General features: G+C 41.8%; 1 long non-coding RNA gene across 1 annotated transcript in view; it reads right to left on the bottom strand.

Moving 5' to 3' along the window:
- LOC126066403 (uncharacterized) overlaps nucleotides 1-19,658 on the bottom strand; it is a 39,523-nt gene that overhangs the window by 17,139 nt on the left and 2,726 nt on the right. The window contains exon 2 of the long non-coding RNA XR_007515076.1: nucleotides 7,814-7,943. This is a non-coding gene — a long non-coding RNA (uncharacterized LOC126066403). The remainder of the gene's footprint in view (nucleotides 1-7,813; nucleotides 7,944-19,658) is intronic.

The raw sequence follows: 19,658 nt of genomic DNA, 5'->3' as shown, positions 1-19,658 counted from the left end.
ACCAGCTTGACAGCAGATGTATCTTCTTCATCCATTGTCCTACCTCTTGATTTCAATTCCTTAGGCCACTAAAGCACCTATTCTAATTCAGAGTATTTCACCTCCTAAGCACTACCTATAATAGTAAAACATCTGTTCTTTCTTCTAAATTGTTCAATTTTCTTACAGTGGATATCTCAACAAGCCTCCCCTTGAGTGTGCCAAGGTTCCAGGGAAATTATGTCAATGATCCCTGGGGGACAGGGTCATGACCTCCCCTTTCCTCAAGGGCAGAGGCCTCTTCAGTGACACAAACTAGGATGCAGGATCTATGAGCTACTTATAGTATGGCATTGAAATAGCCTTTTTCCCTATGTTTGCAATCCATCCTACCTCTTCTCTCTGACTTATCTGGGTCCTCAAATTCTCTGTCTTAAGCATTTCTAACTCTTTATTCCATACTGTTATAAAGCTATTTTATGAGTTTCAGTCCACAGGACACGTTGCACAGTATCTACAAGGCAAAGTTTAGGCCTGTGTTATAAATCAAAGCCTGTTTCCCTCCTAAGGTAGGCTGTGTTGCCAGCTGCCTTGAATTGTAGAATAGAAATGCCATTCAACTGTTCTCTGAACACTATAAAATGTTCTGTGCAAACTGTAGAAATATCAGTGCTTCCTATATGGGACAGGTGGATAACTTGCTAAACTGTCAACCTGCTCTTTGACATTTGTATAAGTAATTTAACCAGTTCTGAGCAGGAAGCACAATACTTGCTGGAGTCATTTCAAATGCAGTGCTGTGCTTTACCTTGATAACAGGACTCTGCTGCAGTTTTCCCTCACCTACAAAACAGAGATTACAGTGTTTACAGAAAGCATTGGTACAGTTTGATAAATAATAGTTGAAAATGGTTCCCTGATATTTTCAAGACCTCAATCACAGTCCTCTACAATACCAATATTTTCTTTACAGGCACATATTTAGGTCCCTGAACACTGAATAAATAGAAATAACTTCCTTCAAAGCAGCAGAAAGAATGTTTATCCATGTTAGTTGTTTTTATGAATTAGGTGATGATCAGATGGTTAGTTGTTATATGAGATTGGAGTTACTGTCAGAGTCTAACAGTTGATTTAGATTCCTTTAATCACTCAGTTTTTCCTAAATAAGCCACTTGCCTCTTTGTGCTTTGTATTAACACCAGGGGTTTGTCACTAAAACCACTCATTTAATTGAGCAAGCAAAGTAAGTAAATAAATATTCACGTCACTGGAATCAGAATGAGTCACCCAACATCTGATGGTACAGACTGTATAGATGCGAGAGCAGTATCAGTGACTCTAAATGACCAATCTGATGTCTATTCGCATGCCACGGGCATAAAACATTATTCACCAGGCTTTGTCTATACTCACTGACTCTCTAAGTAAACATCTACCATATGGATTCTAAGCACTGTTTCCCTAACAGAGAGCTTTCCAAAGTGGGTTACTTCTTGTTATGACTATCACTGAAATGTTTGCTAATTCATAAATCAGGACTTTATTTAAAAATTTAAGGTGGAGGATAACCGTAGGAGCCTTTTTTTTTTTAAAAAAACCTAAGGGTATCAGTATGTGAAAGGGTTAACTGAGTAGATCCTATGAAAAACAAGATGTACAAAATGGAAGAATTCTTGTGATGACTCCAACACTTTTACGAACATTAAGGTATTTTATCTAAAAACAGTAGTTTGTTTCAATTGTTTTGGGATGATGTATCAATTTGGATGCTTTGTGGCACAAATGACCAAAAAAAAAAAAAAAATTCAAACCAGCTTAAACCGTAAACAGAACTTAGTGGATCTTGTAACAAAAAGTCTAGTTGCCTGGCTTCAAGCAAAGCTTAATCCTGTGATGGAAATGATGTCGCCAAGGATCCAGTTTCTCTCTGTCGACTTCGTCGTCTGGCTCTACAGAAGCGGCTTCCAAGTAGCTCCAGGCCCTCCTCTCAGGGTAGTGAAATGACCATAGCAGTCCGGACTTTACGTTCTCAATCACAGGGTAGAAAGGAAGAGCATATATCTCTTTCTGTAGACTTACACAAAGTCCTGGGAGTCACTCTGTCTCATTGGCTTCTTGGGCTCACATGCCCAATCATGGTGGCCAGGAGGGTAGGATACACTGATCGGCTCAACCCTGCAGCCTGAATTTTTAATGCTGTTTAGCCCTATGATTTTGTTTTTCATATTGTAATATCCCATCTAATTCTTTCGGTTGTTAATCCCTTATAAAATAAAGTATGACTTTTAATTTCTATCCTGTTTCAAAACAGCCAAACAACGAAAGCTCAATAAATGGGGATGAATGCCAGAATAATTTAATGTGATTGTTATATATTGTGATGATCGTAACAGTCACTGATTCATAAACTGATCTCTACTATCTCAAGGTACTTTGTAAAACATATACAGTATTAGACTCACAGGATGATGAACGCCCTCCATCACCCTTACGGATTCCTCTCCACCCACTCCATCCTGCTCAGTGCCCCAAGGGGTTGACTTCAACAGGCTTCCTTCCCTCTAGCTCCAATTTGGGGTCAGCCAAGGGGAACCACCAACAGGAGAGCAAGGGATGGGAGGAAAGACAGGTCAGAGTACTTATTAAGAGCGGTTATTCCTCCAGTGTCCTCCGTGCCAGGCTGCGTTCCTCTCTGCTACAGCTAGGCTCTTCTCATATTCTAACCAGTCCCTCCCCTTGTCATTTCAGGCCAAAGAACAACAAAGCCTCCCTGCTATTCCTAGCTCTTGTTGGTTCCCCTTAACCCCACCCATACTTGTGCAAATGATTCTTCCTTAAACTCTCCTCAACTACCTTAAGAATGACATTTGTGTCCTGCCAAGACCCTGACTCATCCACACAGACTATTAGAAAACTCAACTCACACCGGCTTAAATCTTAAGTAGAATTTATTGAACCATGTAACTGAAAAGGATAGGTGTCTAGCTTCAGGTCATACTAAGTGCAGTGCCTCAGATGACGTCATCAAAGCTATGAGAACTGGAAGAGACTTTATTAATCAAGTTGTTGCCCTGATTATAACACGCAAGTAGTCCGCGACTTAGGACAGGGTTGCATTCCGACGGCTCTGTTGTAAGTTGGCGCTAACATAGTTCAACGTCTCTCTCTCTTTTTTTTTTAGTTCTTGTTATTGCTTTTATTATCAGTATCTTTATAAATCTGATATTTATTTGTTTTGGGGGGTTGGAAACATTACATATAAATTTACAGATGTATTTTAACATTGTAATAAGTATATACAGGTTTCCCCCGATATTCAAAAGTAGAGTATTGCCGTGAAACCTTCTGTAAGCCACCATGGCATTAAAAAAAAAAAAAAAAAAAAAAACCCAGTGGCATAAAACGAAGACGCAATTACCATTAATTTATATGAAAAAAAAAATTTGAGTGTTCCCAGATCCAAAAAATAACCACCAGATCATACCAAATAACACACAAAACCTAAAATAACACTAACATACAGTAAAAGCTGAGCGTAGCCCCTGGGGAAGGAACTTGGCGACGCCATTCTCGCTGCTCCGGTATGCACTGCCTCTTTCACGGCTGGCTGCAAAACAAAAACTGAACACTATTTTCACTTTTTCGTAAAAGGGAAAATTCTCAGTGAATTTCTTTCAGTTAGTGAAAACAAGTACTAATGCAGGTCTTTCGTAAAAGCGGAGTAAAGCGAACTTTCGAAAAGCGGGGATTACCTGTATTCCTAACGCTAAATTGTGAGAAGAAAACCCAGACTCGGTGGTTAAGTGCAGTTCCTGGTAACTCCACAACGTAAATAGGGGACTACCTGTAGTTAAATTTCCATACAGGAAGGCTGGAGGGGAAGTAGTCTCGCCTCCAATTTTCAGTTAAGGATACTAAAGAATGAGGAATGTAGTTTTACTGGCCCAGTTGTGGCAGAATCCTATCAGAGCATTCTGAAAACATTTGAAACAAATGAGAACTTTCAGATGTAAAACGCAAAAATGAACTCTACAGAATTATACAGAAACTAAAGGAGCAAATAAATAATCAGTTAAGTATTTACATCTTTATATATCATTAATGTCATTAACTTTTATTCCTCACAGTACCTACCACCATCCTGCACAGGGTTGGTGTTGAGCAAATGGATGGATGATGCAAAGTCCAAGCTAGCTCTTTTCTTTCATGTGATACAGGAGATGTATAGCAACCGCTGTACCTCTGTTCCTATCTGCTTGCTGCCTCCTCCTGCCGAATTCATATAATGGAGACACTGAGGAAGACAGACCGCAAAACATCCACCACTTCTGGGGATTTGAAATTGAAAGATTTTCACCGTGCACACAACGTTTCTACTAACACTATAATGCCAAAGTTAAAGAAGAAGGTGACATAAAGTCTGGCTAAAATCTTTCTATTGTTTCTAGTATTCTGAACTGTTTCTCTCTGCGAACAATGAACAACTGCCCCGTTAAACTAAATACTTCCATGAGTTTTAAGACACAGCTGACTCTCCTCTCAAAAAAAAAAGTTCATCTTTTCCACTTTTAAGTTGGAAAAAGATTTTTAAGTGTTTCTGACTCCCTCATTTATCTTTTGTTTAGGTATCCAATGAGTATGTCTCTGTTGTTCCAAAACCAAACCCATTGCCATCAAGTTGTTTCCAACTCATAGCCACACTACAGGACAGAGTAGAACTGCCCCATAGGGTTTCCAAGGCTGTAATCTTTACTGAAGCAGAATGCCACATCTTTCTCCTGCCAACACGTGGTGAGTTTGAACCACTAATCTTTCTGTTTGCAGCTGAGTGCTTAACCGTGGTGCCACGAGGGCTCCTTTCTGTTGTTCCAGGCTATGCCAATGTCAGTAGTTTGTTCCTTATTGTAGCATGGACAGGTGTAACAAACAAAAGAATTAGCGCAAAAGATAGTGCCACGCGGATACAGGGGCGGTTCCCTCCAAGCCCATGCTCCCAACCAGCCAGGGCTTCCTTGAAGCCACAGCTTTGGGGGAGATTAGAGACCATCAAGGACAGTTTGGCCTCAGGCTTGAAAATACCTGAGCACAGCCGGCTTGGCTCTCTGAAGGACCTAAGCATAGAGTATATCTTAGTCAATTTTTAAAATTAAAAGTAACTTTTTGTCTTACTCCACAAGTACTGCATGTTTATTATACAAATGTAGAAATGTAAGATTAACAAAGGAGAGAGAGAGAGATGGATAGCTCTTAATTTCACCCTTTAGAAGTAACCGTGGCTAGCATTTTTGTGTATATTCTTCAGGCTCACTCTCTCTCCCCCTCTCTCTTTCGAGCATCTTTTCACATCACTCATTTTATTCATCTTTCATTCCTTGGAACCCAATACAGTCCCCCACAGAGTCGGTGTTCAGTAAAAGGATGAGTCCAAATCAGGTCTTTTTTTTTTCTTTTCATGTGCTGCTGAGACAATACATATAGCAACTGCTGCCACTCTGCCCTTATGTGCCTGCCAAAGGAATACCATGTCCAAGGCTTATCTTCTACCATTAACTAGCTGCACAGGTAAACCCCTCCTTTAAATGAGTATACCTACACAAGCCTTTTGGCAGTGCTCTAAAAGTTAAAGAGCCCTTAACTTAGAGCTAGAAGACCCAGGTTTGAATTCCAACTGGGTCATTTTACTTCTTTAAATCTGATTTCTAATCTGTAAAACGAAAGCAATGACCTACGACCTATAAGATCCCTTGATGTCTTCGTGGTCATCGCTGTTGTTGTTGTTTGTTGTCATTGAGTCAACCCCCTGACTCATGACGACCCCATGCACAACGAAACGCTGCCTGGTCCTGCGCCATCCCCATGATCTGTTGTGGACCAGACTGTTGTGATCCACAGGGTCTTACTGGCTGCTTTTCTAAAATAATCTCCAGGCCCTTCTCCCTTGTCCACCCTATTCTACAAGATCTGCTGGATCCTGTTCAGTGTCATAGCAACACACAAGCCTAGTGGTTTACACTCTGTAATATATGCTCTGTCTCTCTCTGCCTGGGAGGAAGATATGGCCGTCTGCTTCAGGAAAGATTTACAGCGTCGGAAACCCTATAGGGCAGTTCTACTGGACGGTACAGGGTCCCCAAGAATTGGAATAGACCTGAAGGCAGTGGGTTTAGTTTAGTCTGGTCTCTCTGTCTGTTTTTTATTTATCAGTGAGGAAAGGAGCCAGGATCTATACTTTAAGGTGCTAATATGACAAAATCTGATTTGGGCTGTTTGTTTTCTAAAAACTGAAAGTCTTATAGGAAATCCAGCCAACATGTGTTCCATCCATATAAGCACTTTCTGAAGCTAGGCTGGCAAAATTGAAAGCAGGAAACCCAACAAAGAACAACAGAAAAATCATAACACTCTTCTATGTGTGGCTTTTGTTAATTCTCAGTCAGATTCTCAGATTATTGTTCTAATCTGAGGCTCCTTTCCTGTTTGATGGCTTTACACTGTGTTGTGCCATTTCCTAAATACTCCCCAATTTCCGAGGTTATAAACAGAGAACAGCTCTTCACTCATCTGAGAACAATGAGCTCTGTTTGGTAAGAAAACTTAAAACTCAGCAAAAGAAATCCTAACATCAAAACAGTTTGACACAACGCTAGCAAGTGGCCATCTAAGATGCATCAATTGGTCTCAACCCACCTGGAGCAAGGAAGAATGAAGAACACCAAAGACACAAGGTAATTATGAGCTTAAGAGACAGAAAGGACCACATAAACCAGAGACTGCATCAGTCTGAGACCAGAAGACCTAGATGGTGCCAGGCCATAACAGATGACTACCCTGACAGAGAACGCAACAGAGAAACCCTGAGGGAGCAGGAGAGCAGTGGCATGCAGACCCCGAATCCTCGTAAAAAGACCAGACATAATGGTCAGACTGGGACTGGAGGGACCCTGGACGGCATGGTCCCCAGACCTTCTGTTAGCCCAAGACAGGAACCATTCCCAAAGCCAACTCTTCAGACAGGGATTGGACTGGAATAGAGGATGGAAAATGATACTGGGGAAGAACGAGCTCCTTGGATCAAGTGGACACATGAGACTATGTTGGCATCTCCTGTCTGGAGGGGAGATGAGAGGGCAGGGGGGGAAAGAAGCTGCCTGAATGGACACGAGGAGAGAGAGTGGAGGGAAGTACTGTGCTTTCTCATTAGAGGGAGAGCAATTAGGAGTGTATGGCAAGGTGTACGTAAATTTCTGTATGAGAGACTCACCTGGATTTGTAAACTTTCACTTAAAGCATGACAAAAATTAATTTAAAAACAAAAAACAGTCTGACACAAGAAAATGACTAGTAACTCAAATGTCTGAGTGGTAAGGGAGCATTAACTATCATAGCCCATCTGTCCCTTTCCATCGGGCTAGAGGCCCTTTTTAAACCCCACATCCAGTTTCCTGAAAGTATTCAAGAAGAGACAATGTTTCCATCATGATCTGGCTTATACCGAGGTCTCTTTCCTGCACTTGCCTCTTCACCTTGCGGAAGCGGCTGGTAGGGTAAGCATGGAGGGGGGGGGCAGGAAGTTTGCCCACTCCTGTGCACCACAGCTCAGACTTCACCACCCTCAGAGTGTCTGCTTTTTCCAAATGACCAATCACCCTGTGGGTGAAATGTACCCAATTCTTATTCATTTCCTTTAGCTTGGGTCATTTTGCCCCTATGCTAGTGGCACCGCAGTGCTGGACCTAGCTGGAGGTGTTGTCTTTCCCTCCTGGATCTAGGCCAGGCCTCACTGACTCAGCTGTCACTGCCATGGCCACCAGATGGACCGTGCCCTTCGCACCTGGGCCGCTCCTGTTCCTGAAGTCAGGGAGGGTGACTGCCGCTTCCCCTTGGGCCAGTAAAGGAGTCCTCTTTCTCCAGTAGCAGTGGTGGCTGCTGCAGCTCCTTCTCTTGATCTTTAAATTTAAATTCTATAAATGAAAACAAAATTAGGCACTATGGTTACATGACTCGGGAGGGCATACAGTGAAAAACCTCTGTGGAAACCCTGCCCTCCACAGTGTGTGTATGTGTGCGTGGAACAGGGGTTCAGTATAGGGATAAGTCCAAACCAGATCTTTTGTCCATAAACTTGGACACAATTTATTAGCACAGTTAGAGACACATAGGAAAAAAGTCCTGAATACAGACAAAGCGTAACTACCATCTGCAACAAGATCATATTTCATGAAGAGCCACTTACTTTACAGGTGGAAAAATTCCAGGCTAGCAGCAGCTGGAGCCTTCTGACACACCTAAGCCTAAAGGGCAAAGCGAATAAACCGTTTCCAGAAACCCAGCTGAGCGAGCTGTGTGGAGAATGAAGTTTAGCTGTAGCTGTGACTTTTAGCTGAGGGGTACAGCCAGATCACCGACTCCCAGCAGGGAGGGGAGCCAGCTGACTAAATGACCAGACCTCTCCTCCCGTCCTCCAATCACTTGCTGGGGCTCTCCATTGACCAAACCTAACCAAAACCCAGAGGGCAAGGGAGTTCATTGATGCAGTCCCTACAGGTCAGCCTCCAGATCAGAAATCAGGTGCAAAAGAGTGGAGAAGGCACCTTCAGAGGCAAATAAAGACACTCAGCATGCCCACAGAAACCCCAAAACCAAACCCCAGGTTCCTTTAGGAATTTGTTCCCTCCAACTCTTTACTTTCAATCCTGAAGTTTCCAAGCTCCTGAAAAATCAGGCTAATGGCCCTAAGGCTTTCAAACATGCCTGCCCATGCTTTCCCTTACTAGAGATTTTCAGGTAGATGGACACTCAGCTGCACAGCAACCATAACTGCCTCTGGGTTTCTTGTAAATTCTTACAAGGTCATCATCTGAATCTTGGACACAAATTATTAGCACAGTTTGAGTCACGTGGAAGAAAAAGTCCTGAATAAGGAAGACGCGTTATTATCATTTGCAACAAGGAGACAATGTTTCATGAAAAGCCAGTTACTTCACAGGTTGTAAGTAGCTGAAGTGTGTGCTCTGGACAGCAAGTAGGCTGGGATGAATTATTGTTTTACCTCTAGAAACCTGATGTCTGACCATCTCAAGACAATGGGTATAAACAAAGCCCCACTGATATTAACATCTAAATTTCGATAGTGCCTCAGCCCTACTTGCTCAACTGTATGTTAGAGGTCCAGTTTTTAACAATATCCCCATTTCCTGAAATTTGCTAGAATCCTCAGATATCTTACATGGGCTCATGAGTCTGCCATGTCATTATTTGCCATTCCGGTAAACTGGACTAAGATTCCACAGCCTTAGATCCAGACGGTTCCACAGAAGCAGCACTCAAAGCTGCGACTGCTCCTGTGCCCATGGCCAGCTCCAGAGTCCTGGTGGTGTGGGGACTCATGAATGCCTCGAGCTCCATCCAGTGTCACTGAGCTAGAGTCACGCAGCTGTGCTAGTGGAGTTAGAACGAAAATGTTGTCTTTGAGGCTAAGACTCAAACCAGTGCCATCGAGTCGTAGAGGTCTAAAAAGTCCACCTCACAAAGTGAGCAGGATGCTTAGTGCAGGGTCTCACAGCAAGATTGCTCAAAATATTAGAGCATTTAGTCTCACAGTTCTTTGAATTGATGCACTAAGAAACTTTTGCCAAGGGACACACCTGCTGCCAGAAGTCTCGCTGAGGTAAGTTCTACAGTGGTGGTCTAAAATCTCTAACTCCTCTGAAGCTCGTCCTCAGTTTCCACGTCTGTTGCCAGGCTAGGCTCCTTCTTCCCTCATCAGGTGCTCTGCTCCCATTGCTCTCAAGCCCCCAACTGTTCCTCCTGAAAAAATCTGTCCTCCACAAGTACCACACCAGTGTGTCAGGCATGCTGTATATGCCTTAACAGAGTTCAGATTTTCTTCTTGGAAAGATGTTCAGCTCCACAAATTGTGGATACACACAAATTCACAGCAGAGAGATACTTCCTAGGTCCTTTCCACAGAAACCAGATGAGCTCCTTTCCACACAAACAGATGTCACAAAAGGGAGTAGTTCTGTGGGTGGAGGTGTGGGAGTGGGCAGTGCCCTAAGGTCACCACAGTGGCTCTCATCCCCAAACCATTCCTGAGTGACAGTTCTAGAGGACCAAGCCAAATGGATATAGAGCTGTTGATGTTAGGGTAACATCAATAATCAATGCCCTTCTAGGTAGAGAAGGAGCCCTGGTGGTGCAGTGGTTAAGCTCTAGGCTGCTAACCAAAACATCAGTGGTTCGAAGCCACCAGCCACTCCACGGGAGAAAGATGTGGTAGTCTGCTTCTTCAAGGATTACAGCCTTAAAAACCCTACAAGGCAGTTCTACTCTATCCTATGGAGTCATTTTGAGACAGATTTGAATCTTTGGCAATGAGTTCTAGGCAGAAAGTTAAGCTGGTGAATACTATTTCCTCTGCCCCCACTTTCCTTTTAGACAATAAATTTCCTTAAGGCTATTTATTCAAAACACAGCTGAGCAAAATAGATAATGATAGTAATGAATTATAACATTTTTGAGAATTATAACATACAGAATGAAAAAAATCCATGAGTCGATATTAATATATGTAGATAATTGAATGAATAAAAATGAATGAATAAACTCTTCCTTACAGTACTATTCCAATTAAAAAACGTAAAGGGAATATGGAAATAGAATTTGACAAACACCACAATAATAATTACTTCAGGCAGGGATCATTAATGGATGCTAAAATTAGTGGGCAAAATTATGATGAGAAAGAGAATATTTACATAGTTTCAAAGTATCCCCTCCAACGGACTAATGGACCACAACTACCATGGCTTTTACCACACTGAGTCCAGTACAATTAGATGTTGCCCAGCTACCACTACCAGCTTCTCTGACAGGGATCACAATACAGGTTCCAGACAGAGCTGGAGAAAAATTTAGAACAAAATTCTAACTCAGAAAAAAATACCAGGCTTACTAGCTTGACAGAGACTAGAGAAACCCTGAGAGTATGGCCTCTGGACACCCTTTTAGCTCAGTAGTGAAGTCACTCCTGAGGTTCACCCTTCAGCCAAAGATTAGACAGACCCATAAAACAAAACAAGACTAAAAGGGCACACCAGCTCAGGGACAAGGACAAGAAGTCAGGAGGACAGGAAAGCTGGTAATAAGGAACCCAAGGTCGAGAAGGCAGAGTGTTGACATGTCATGGTGTTGGTAATCAATGTCATACAACAATATGTGTATTGTTTAATGAGAAGCTAGTTTGTCCTGTAAACCTTCACCTATAGTACAATTAAAAAAAAAGTATCCACCCCATAAGATGGTTATTAATTTCAAAGGGAAAAATTGTAACTCTACACAGTGGTGAACGCTGGCAGATACCACCTTAGCGCAGTGATCAAAGTTAGCATTACCACTGATGAAACACATTAACTACATGTACCTCTTGATAGGATGCACCAAAAAGGGCACAATGTCACTTCTGCCATATTCTTGCAAAAACTGCATGACCTAAATTTAAACATGAGGAAACATCAGACAAACTCGAACTGAGCAACATTCTACAAGATAACTGGCAGTACTCTTCAAAAAGTCAAAGTCATTGAAGACAAAGAAAAACTGAGGACCTGTCCCAGATTAAAGGAGACTAAGGAACTGTGGAGTCTTTGTGGCATAGTGGTTAAGAACTCAGCTGCTAACCAAAAGGGCAGCAGTCCAAAACCACCAGCCATTCCTTGGAAACTGTAGAGTCATGCAATTAGTCAGAACTGACAGCACCTAACAACAACAACAACGAACCATGAAAACTACAAGCAATGTGAGATTTTGGATTAGATCCTGAGCAGAAAAGGAAAATCAACAGGACAATTAATAAAATTGGAATAAAACCTGTAGGTTACTTAATAGTACTGTGTCAATGTTAATTTTCCATTTTGAAAATTGTACTGTGGTTATATAAGACGTTAATATTTGGAGAAGCTGGGTGTAGAGTATATAAGGATTCTTCATAATTTTGCAAATTTCTCCTAAATCTGAAAATATTTCACAATGAAAAGTTCAAAAAAATAAAATAAAACTTTTAAAAACTATGGTTGACTATAATTCACTTATTACAATATTGTTTTATGGATGGAGTGAAAATACATACTAATTAGAAGAGATATCTTCCCTCTTAAATTTAAGACTAGATAAGCAAACTTCTCCTTTGATTAGTCATGTGTAGGATTATTCAGGCATTTCTTAACAGTACACTCTAAACTTTCAACATTTATTTAATCACCAAAAGTTGAAAGTCAGAATGGCAATTGCATGTGAAAGTGCTGAAGCGGCCCTCATCTACCCTTCAGTGATATGAGTAGACCTCTGCTGGGAACTGTGTTATTGTGACAGTTAACCACTGAATACACTGGTCTTCACATCAATTCCTCAGTGGAAGGTGGATAAATGAAGAAAAATTTCCATTTGGTAGATGAAAAATCAAGACCTCAAACCCCTTTCTTTAGAAAGTATGGCTTAGGAAAGGAATCTAGTACATTTTTTTTTTACTGTTTGATCTGAAATATGGCACTTCAAATGCAGTGAGTTTTATTTCTGAAAGACACATTTACAAATTAAAAAACAAAAGTAACTGGAGCCATAGGAAGCAGAACATTTTACATATCACACAAGTCTCCTATTTTAGTAGTTTCTAGACTCGACGGCACTGGGTAGTAATGAAGATATTACCACCACCTGTCTGTCAGTTTGTCTTACAGTGGCGGCTTGCACGTGGCTATGATGCTGGAAGCTATGTCACCAGTATGTCAAATTCTAGCAGGGATATCTATAGTGGACAGGTTTCAGCAGAGCTTCCAGACTAAAAAAGACTAGGAAAAAAGGCTTGGTGATCTAATTCTAAAAGTTAGCCAACAAAAACCCTGTGGATCTCAACAGGTTATTGTCTGATATGGTGCTGGGAGATGAGCTCCCTATGTTGGCAGATACTCAGAGTACACATTGGACACAACAATGAACTCAAGCACACCAAAAATTATAAAGATGGTGCAGAATGTTTCATTCTGTTGCACATGGGGTCACCATGAGTCAGAGGAGACTTGACAGCAACTGATGACAACAAATACAGATATACAAGCAAAAATAATTGAATAACTAGCTGCCCTTAGGGATAAACCAGAAAGCCAAACCCGTTGGCGTTGAGTCAATTCTGACTCATGGTGACTCCATAGGATGGAGTAGAACTGCCACCATAGGATTACGAAGGCTGTAAATCTTTACAGAAGCAGACCGCCACATCTTTCTTCCACGGAATGGTCTTCTGGTTAGCAGCCGAACACTTAACCGCTGCACCACCAGGGCTCCATTCCTTAGGGATAGATCCACAATCACCAGTTATAACAGCTTCCACCAAATGATTTAGATAACCATCTGAAAGTTAGAATACCCAACCCACAAGGTTTATCTATTGTTCTTTTCCTTTTAGAGACATCTGCATTACTGAACTGTACTTGAGTACAAGAGCTGTCAGAAAATTAGCAATTTTAAAATTTAGCCAATCTAAGGAGGAAAAAATGCTAGGGTGGATTTTTCTCCCAAGCTCCACGTGAGGTCCAGGTCTAGGAGCCCCGATTTCCTTGGTCCTCCTGACTTCAGTTTCGTGAATTCTTTTTGCCAGCTGAGGCTTCATTCTTTACTCCTGCCACCATTCTCTCCTCTTGCCACCTTAATTGATGTTGAGTTTACACAGAAAGGAGACCCCGGTGGTGTAGCAGTTAAGTGCTACAGCTGCTAACCAAAACGTCGGCAGTTCGAATCCACCAGGGATTCCTTGGAAATTCTATGGGTTAGTTCTACTCTGTCCGATAGGGTCACCATGAGTTGGAATTGACTCAATGGCAGTGAGTTTTTGGTTTTACACAGAAAGGAAGTTCTAGGCATACTAATAACCTATGAGGTTTAGCTGACTTTCCATGTCTAAGAAGTTTCCATTTTAGAGATTTAGCTTTACCAAACCCTGTATTTCCTCTCAAATTGCTGGGTTGGAGGTGGATTGAAAAGGCAGATTTTTCATGTCTTTGTTCTCAGGGTAAGACTAAACTTAGAGGAAACCAAGTAAAATGACTGATTCCTAGAATTGTTCTTATTGCACAGGGAAGTGCTTCCTCAACAAAATCTAGGAAAGTTTATTGTTAAATTGGATTCCTTTAAATTCCATCGAGGACAATATATTTTCCGCAAATAACGCGTGGAAATGATGAAATTAAACAATTCTGCCACAGTGCCCCCAAACTGTGCAAATCTTGTGACATTTCCAGAAGGGAATTTTGCCCTCATTCACCCATTCTCCCATAAACTCAATCCATGACTTCTGAAGGAAGAACTCACAGCAAGTTTTACTGTGGTTGTGACCAGAACCTGTAAAACCCGTTACTGTTGTCGAGTCGATTCTGATTCATAGCAACCCTATAGGACAGAATAGAACTGCCCCATAGGGTTTCCAAGGAGCAGCTGGTGGATTCAAACTGCTGACCTTTTCGTTAACAGCCGAACTCTTGACCACCGTGCCACTAGGGCTCCAGGTAGAAGTGACGTGTTACCTGAATGTGAGGGAAAGAGATAAGTCAAGGGTTTCCCAGACGCCCTTGTGGCTAGAGTTCTGAATTTCATTAGATGTACTGATGGGATATCAGGAAAACAAAAGTGATGAGGAGGCCATCTTCTTGCTTTACTCTGCTGGCAAGCAAAGTCAAGACATGGGGTCTTTGCACAGTAGAGCTTCAGTGTCCAGTCTTCATCTTCATCGGTGTTAAGAGGTGGTTTCAACAGTACTGGCTTCCTGTCCACTGAATCACAACTACTCTAGTAGTTTCTTGAACTCGGTTGTGTCCTCACTCCCCAAAGGTAGAGGTTCCCCTGGCTGGTCAGTTTTTCAGGATTCTGGCAGTCACTCAAGGAGGACTTAAATACCATCTACATGCTGATGACTCCCATATTTGTATTTGCAGCCTGGACCTCTCCCCTGAACTCCAATTCTCATATAACCATCTGTGCATTCTGCCTATCCCTTGGAGGTCTGTTGTTGTTGCTGGGTGTCATCAAGTTGATTCTGACTGTAAGAACCCTATGTAACAGAGAAGAACTGCCCCATAGGCTTTTCTTGACTGTATTCTTTACAGAAGCAGATCTCCAGGTTTTTCTCCCACAGAGCTACTAAAAAAATTTTTTTTTTTTTTTTTTAACTAGGTGGGTTTAAACAGCCAACCTTGCTGTTAGCAGCTAAGTGCTTAACCGTTACACCACCAGGACTCCGTGGATGGCCATTAGGCATCTCAAATTTACCATTCCAATGAATTCCTAATCTTCCCATACCAAACATCTTCTTTTCCTTATTTTAATAAATGGCAACTTAATTCTACCAACTGGTCCTGCCAAAAATCTTGGAGTCATCCTTGACTCATCTCTTTCCCTCATATCCAGAGTCCCATTAACTAGTCCTTCAAAATATATCAGGTATCCAACCACCTCCATAGCCACCACCCAAGTCCAAGCTGCCAACATCTCTGACCTGGTTACTGCTGTATTCTAATAACAAAGCCCAAAACCACTTCTATCCCTGCACCCTCCTCCCACTGTCTATTCCCAATACAGCAACCAGAATGGTCCTTTAAAAGTAGAAGCTATACCATGTCACTCCTCTGCTGCTAGTCTCCTCTGACATACCCTCCAGTATTCCTCCTACCCTCAGAATGAAAGCCAAAGTCATTACAAAGGCTTACAGAGCCCTAAACAATCTACAGCCATTTCCTCTCTGAATCTATCTCCTTCTACCATCTTCTTTTTAATCTCTTCAGCCACTGAAGAGTAATATGTACGGAGCCCTGGTGGCACAATGGTTAAGAACTTGGCTGCTAACCAAAAAGTCAGCAGTTAGAATCCACCAGCCGCTCCTCGGAAACCATAGGGGGCAATTCTACTTTGTCCTATGAGTCAGAATCGACTGGATGCAACAAGTTAGAGTCCCACTCCCAGACTCTATGTTTTTTTTCTAAGTCTTTTCATATATGGGTAGTCCCTGACTTAATGACAGGGCTCCATTCTGATGACTCAGTCATAAGTAGGTTCTGACTTAAGTCAAATACCTCTTTTTTTTCTAGTTTTCATTATTATTGCCTTTTATTATCAGTATCTTTATGAATCCTATCTTTGAAAATCTTCAAGTGAACATCTGAGAATGACAACATTAGCAAATTATGCACTGCAACATTGTATGTCGTACATATTACTAAACTGATTGCCACTGAATCTATTTCAACTCATAGTAACTATATAGGACAGAGCAGAACTGCCCTATAGGGTTTCCAAGGAGCAGCTGGTGGATCTGAACTGCCGGCCTTTTGGTTACAGCCATAACTCTTAACCAAGCGTCACCAAGGCTCCATACATTATTACCAAGATGTACAAAAAATAACCCAGGAAGTCATAGGTGTGCTTCATTGTAACTTGAATACATTATAAGTCAGGAATACCTGTAGTATACGCTTTGCTGACTATAATTACCTTTTTTACTGTCCTCTCCTCCCTAAAACATAAGCTTCATGAGGGCAGGGATTTTTGTCTCTTGCTCACTAGTCTATCCCCAGTGCAAAGAACAGGGACTGGTACATAGTAAATCTTTAATAAATGCATGAGACGAAATTGACTTGACAGCAACAGCTTTGGTTTTTGTTGTTTTTTTTTTTAAAAAACTGAATGAATAAACGTAACTCTCCTCTCTTTCCCAAAAGCTCCAGTCAAGTCTCTTATATGTAATACTTCCGTTTTGACAAAAGAAAGACGGCTTTGGCGAAGGGTAAGACAGTACACAATACTGGGAAAGCCAGCAAAAAAAAAAAAAAAAAAACGGCAGTGCATAATATTCACATGGGAATCAGAGCAAGAAGTTGCCGAGAGGAACTCCCCATGCCTCCACCAGAGATATAAATAGCTGCTGGGAAGAGGGTTAAGCTATTTTTATATAAATGGAAAGGGAGCCCAGAATGTTGACACTTGGATTGTACATACTAACATTGCCCATCATTCATGCTGCTATAAACAATGGGGAACCACTTGTTTTAAAACTAAGAGAAGATCACTTGGAATGTGGAGAACAAATAGGCTCTAGTAACAATAATTTTTTAGTAATAATAATTCAGGTAAAAAGAAAAAAAATACCAAACCTGTTGCTGTCGAGTCGATTCCAACTCATAGTGACTCTACAGGGCACAGCAGAACTGCCCCACAGTTTCCAAGGAGCACCTGGCGGATCTGAACAGCCAACCTTTTGGTGAGCAGCCATAGCTCTTAACCACTACACTACCCCGCAAAAAAGGTTTCCATGATTCAGGTAGGTAATGATAAAGGTGCTACCAAGGCAATGGCAGTAGAAATGATGGAAGAAGGGAAAAATTCCAAACATCAATAGGCTCTGGAGATCGACTGAAAGAAAGGCATGGTAGAAATACCTCCACGGATTCTAACTTGAGTAACTGGGTGAATAATGATGTAGTTAAATTACCAAACCAAAACCAAATCCATTGCCATTGAGTCAATTCCAACTCACAGCGACCCTATAGGACAGACTACAACTGCCCCATAGAGTTTCCAAGGAGCGTCTGGTGGATTCGAACCGCTGAACTTTTTGGTTAGCAACTGTAGCTCTTAATCACTACATCACCACGGTTTCCAGTTAAATTACCAGTGTATAGAAATACAGGAAAAAGGGCAGATTTTATAGGAGAAAATCGTGATTTCTAGTTGGACATCCAGTGGAGATATCCAGAACACAGCTGGAAATCAAAATTTCTGTAGTATTTTGGAATCAAGCTGTGTGCATGAATAAGATCCCCCAGATGAATAGGCAGAACAGAAGAGGCTAAGCATAGACGCATGGCAGCTAGGAGCATTTAAGAGCTAGTTAAATGGAGAGAGGCCAAAGAGAAATCCAAAGGAAGAACCTGATGTCATAAATGCTGAAAAAGGAAAATAAGTCAGGAAGTGAACAATCAAAATTGTTAAATGGTACTAAAAAGTCAAATCAGAAAAGAAGCCATTGGATTTGAGAATTATCAATGAATGGTAGAGGTAGAAGCCAAATTGTTGTCAGCTAAGGAGTGAATGGAGCCCTGGTGGTACAGTGGTTAAGCGTTTGGCTGCTAACCAAAAGGTTGGCAGTTTGAATCCACCAGCTGCTCCTTGGAACCCCCTGGGGCAGTTCTACTCTGTCCTATTGGGTCACTATGACTTGGAATCGACCCAACAGCAGTGGGTTTTGTTTTTGATTTTTAAGGAATGAATAAGGAACCCCGATGGCATAAGTGCTAGGCTGCTAACTGAAACGTTGGCGGTTCCAAACCACCAGCCACTCCTTGGCAGAAAGATATGGCAATTTGCTTTCGTAACGATTACAACCTTGGAAATCCTATGGGGCGGTTCTACTCTGCCCTATAGGGATGCTATGAGTCTGAATCAACTCGGTGGCAACAGGTTTGGTAAGGCGTGAATGGTAGTGAGGGCATGGGGGCAGTAAATTAAAACTTTTCTCAAGACGTTTGGAGGTGTGAAGAAGATGGTAGGGCATTAGATTGAGAGGGACGCATTGTCCGCAAAGGATTTTTGTTCCCACTATAGTCTTAGCCTAATGTTTTGTATCTAGCCCTGGTGACACAATGGTTAAGTGCTCAGATAGGCTCCTAACCAAAAGGCTGCCAGTTCAAACCTACCCAGTGGCTCTGCAGAAGAAAGCAGAACTGTCTCATAGGTTTCCAAGAAGCAACTGGTGGATTCAAACTGCTGACCTTTTTGTTTAGCAGCTGAGCTCTTAACCACTGTGCCACCACCAAAACATCCAGAAGGGAATTAACGAGAATGTTAAAACACTGTGAAAAATGTAACAATGTCTCTGAACAATTTGTTTGGTAATTGTTAAATGGGAACCTAATTTGCTCTGTAAACTTTCACCAAAACACAATAAATATCATTTAAAACACATACACACACACGTTTATCCTTGGCAGTTTTGGAGGCCAGAAGTCCAAAACCTTACGAGAAGGAGGCAGGAGGGTCAGAGACAGACAGAGATATTGGAAGATGCTATGCTGCTGGCTTTGGAGATAAGGAAGAGGCCACAAGTCAAGGAAGGCGGGTGGCCTCTAGAATCTGGAAAAGGCAAGGAAACATGAATGGTGTCTGGCTACCATTACTGAGCGTTTTGATCAAGGACTCAACAGATGGATTCTGATCAAAAGGAGGGAAGGTGTGGAACAGACCTTCAAACGCACATGGAAACCAGACTTACTAGATCCATTGAGACTGGGAGAACCCTTGAATCTACCCATTGCCATTGTGTTGCTTCAGTTCCTACTCATAGCAACCCCATAGGGTGGAGGAGAACTGTTTTGCACAGGGTTTTCAAGTCTGTAATCCTTACAGAAACAGACTGCCACATTTTCTCCCACAGAGTAGCTGGTGGGTTTGAACCACCAACTTTTGGTTAGCAGAACACTTAACTACTGCACCACCAGGGCTCCTTCCTGAATCTAATGCCTGGCAACAATCTTTAAACCCTGAACTGGAATGATCCCAGGAAGCCATGTTAAACTGACAACAATTTAGCCTAATTCATAAAGAATGTTTGCCTTGAACACAGTGCTCTGATGAAGAAT

The sequence above is a fragment of the Elephas maximus genome, chromosome 23, assembly GCF_024166365.1.
Source record: "Elephas maximus indicus isolate mEleMax1 chromosome 23, mEleMax1 primary haplotype, whole genome shotgun sequence".
In the NCBI taxonomy this organism is placed as follows: Eukaryota; Metazoa; Chordata; class Mammalia; order Proboscidea; family Elephantidae; genus Elephas; species Elephas maximus.
This window is presented reverse-complemented; position numbering and strand designations above follow the sequence as displayed.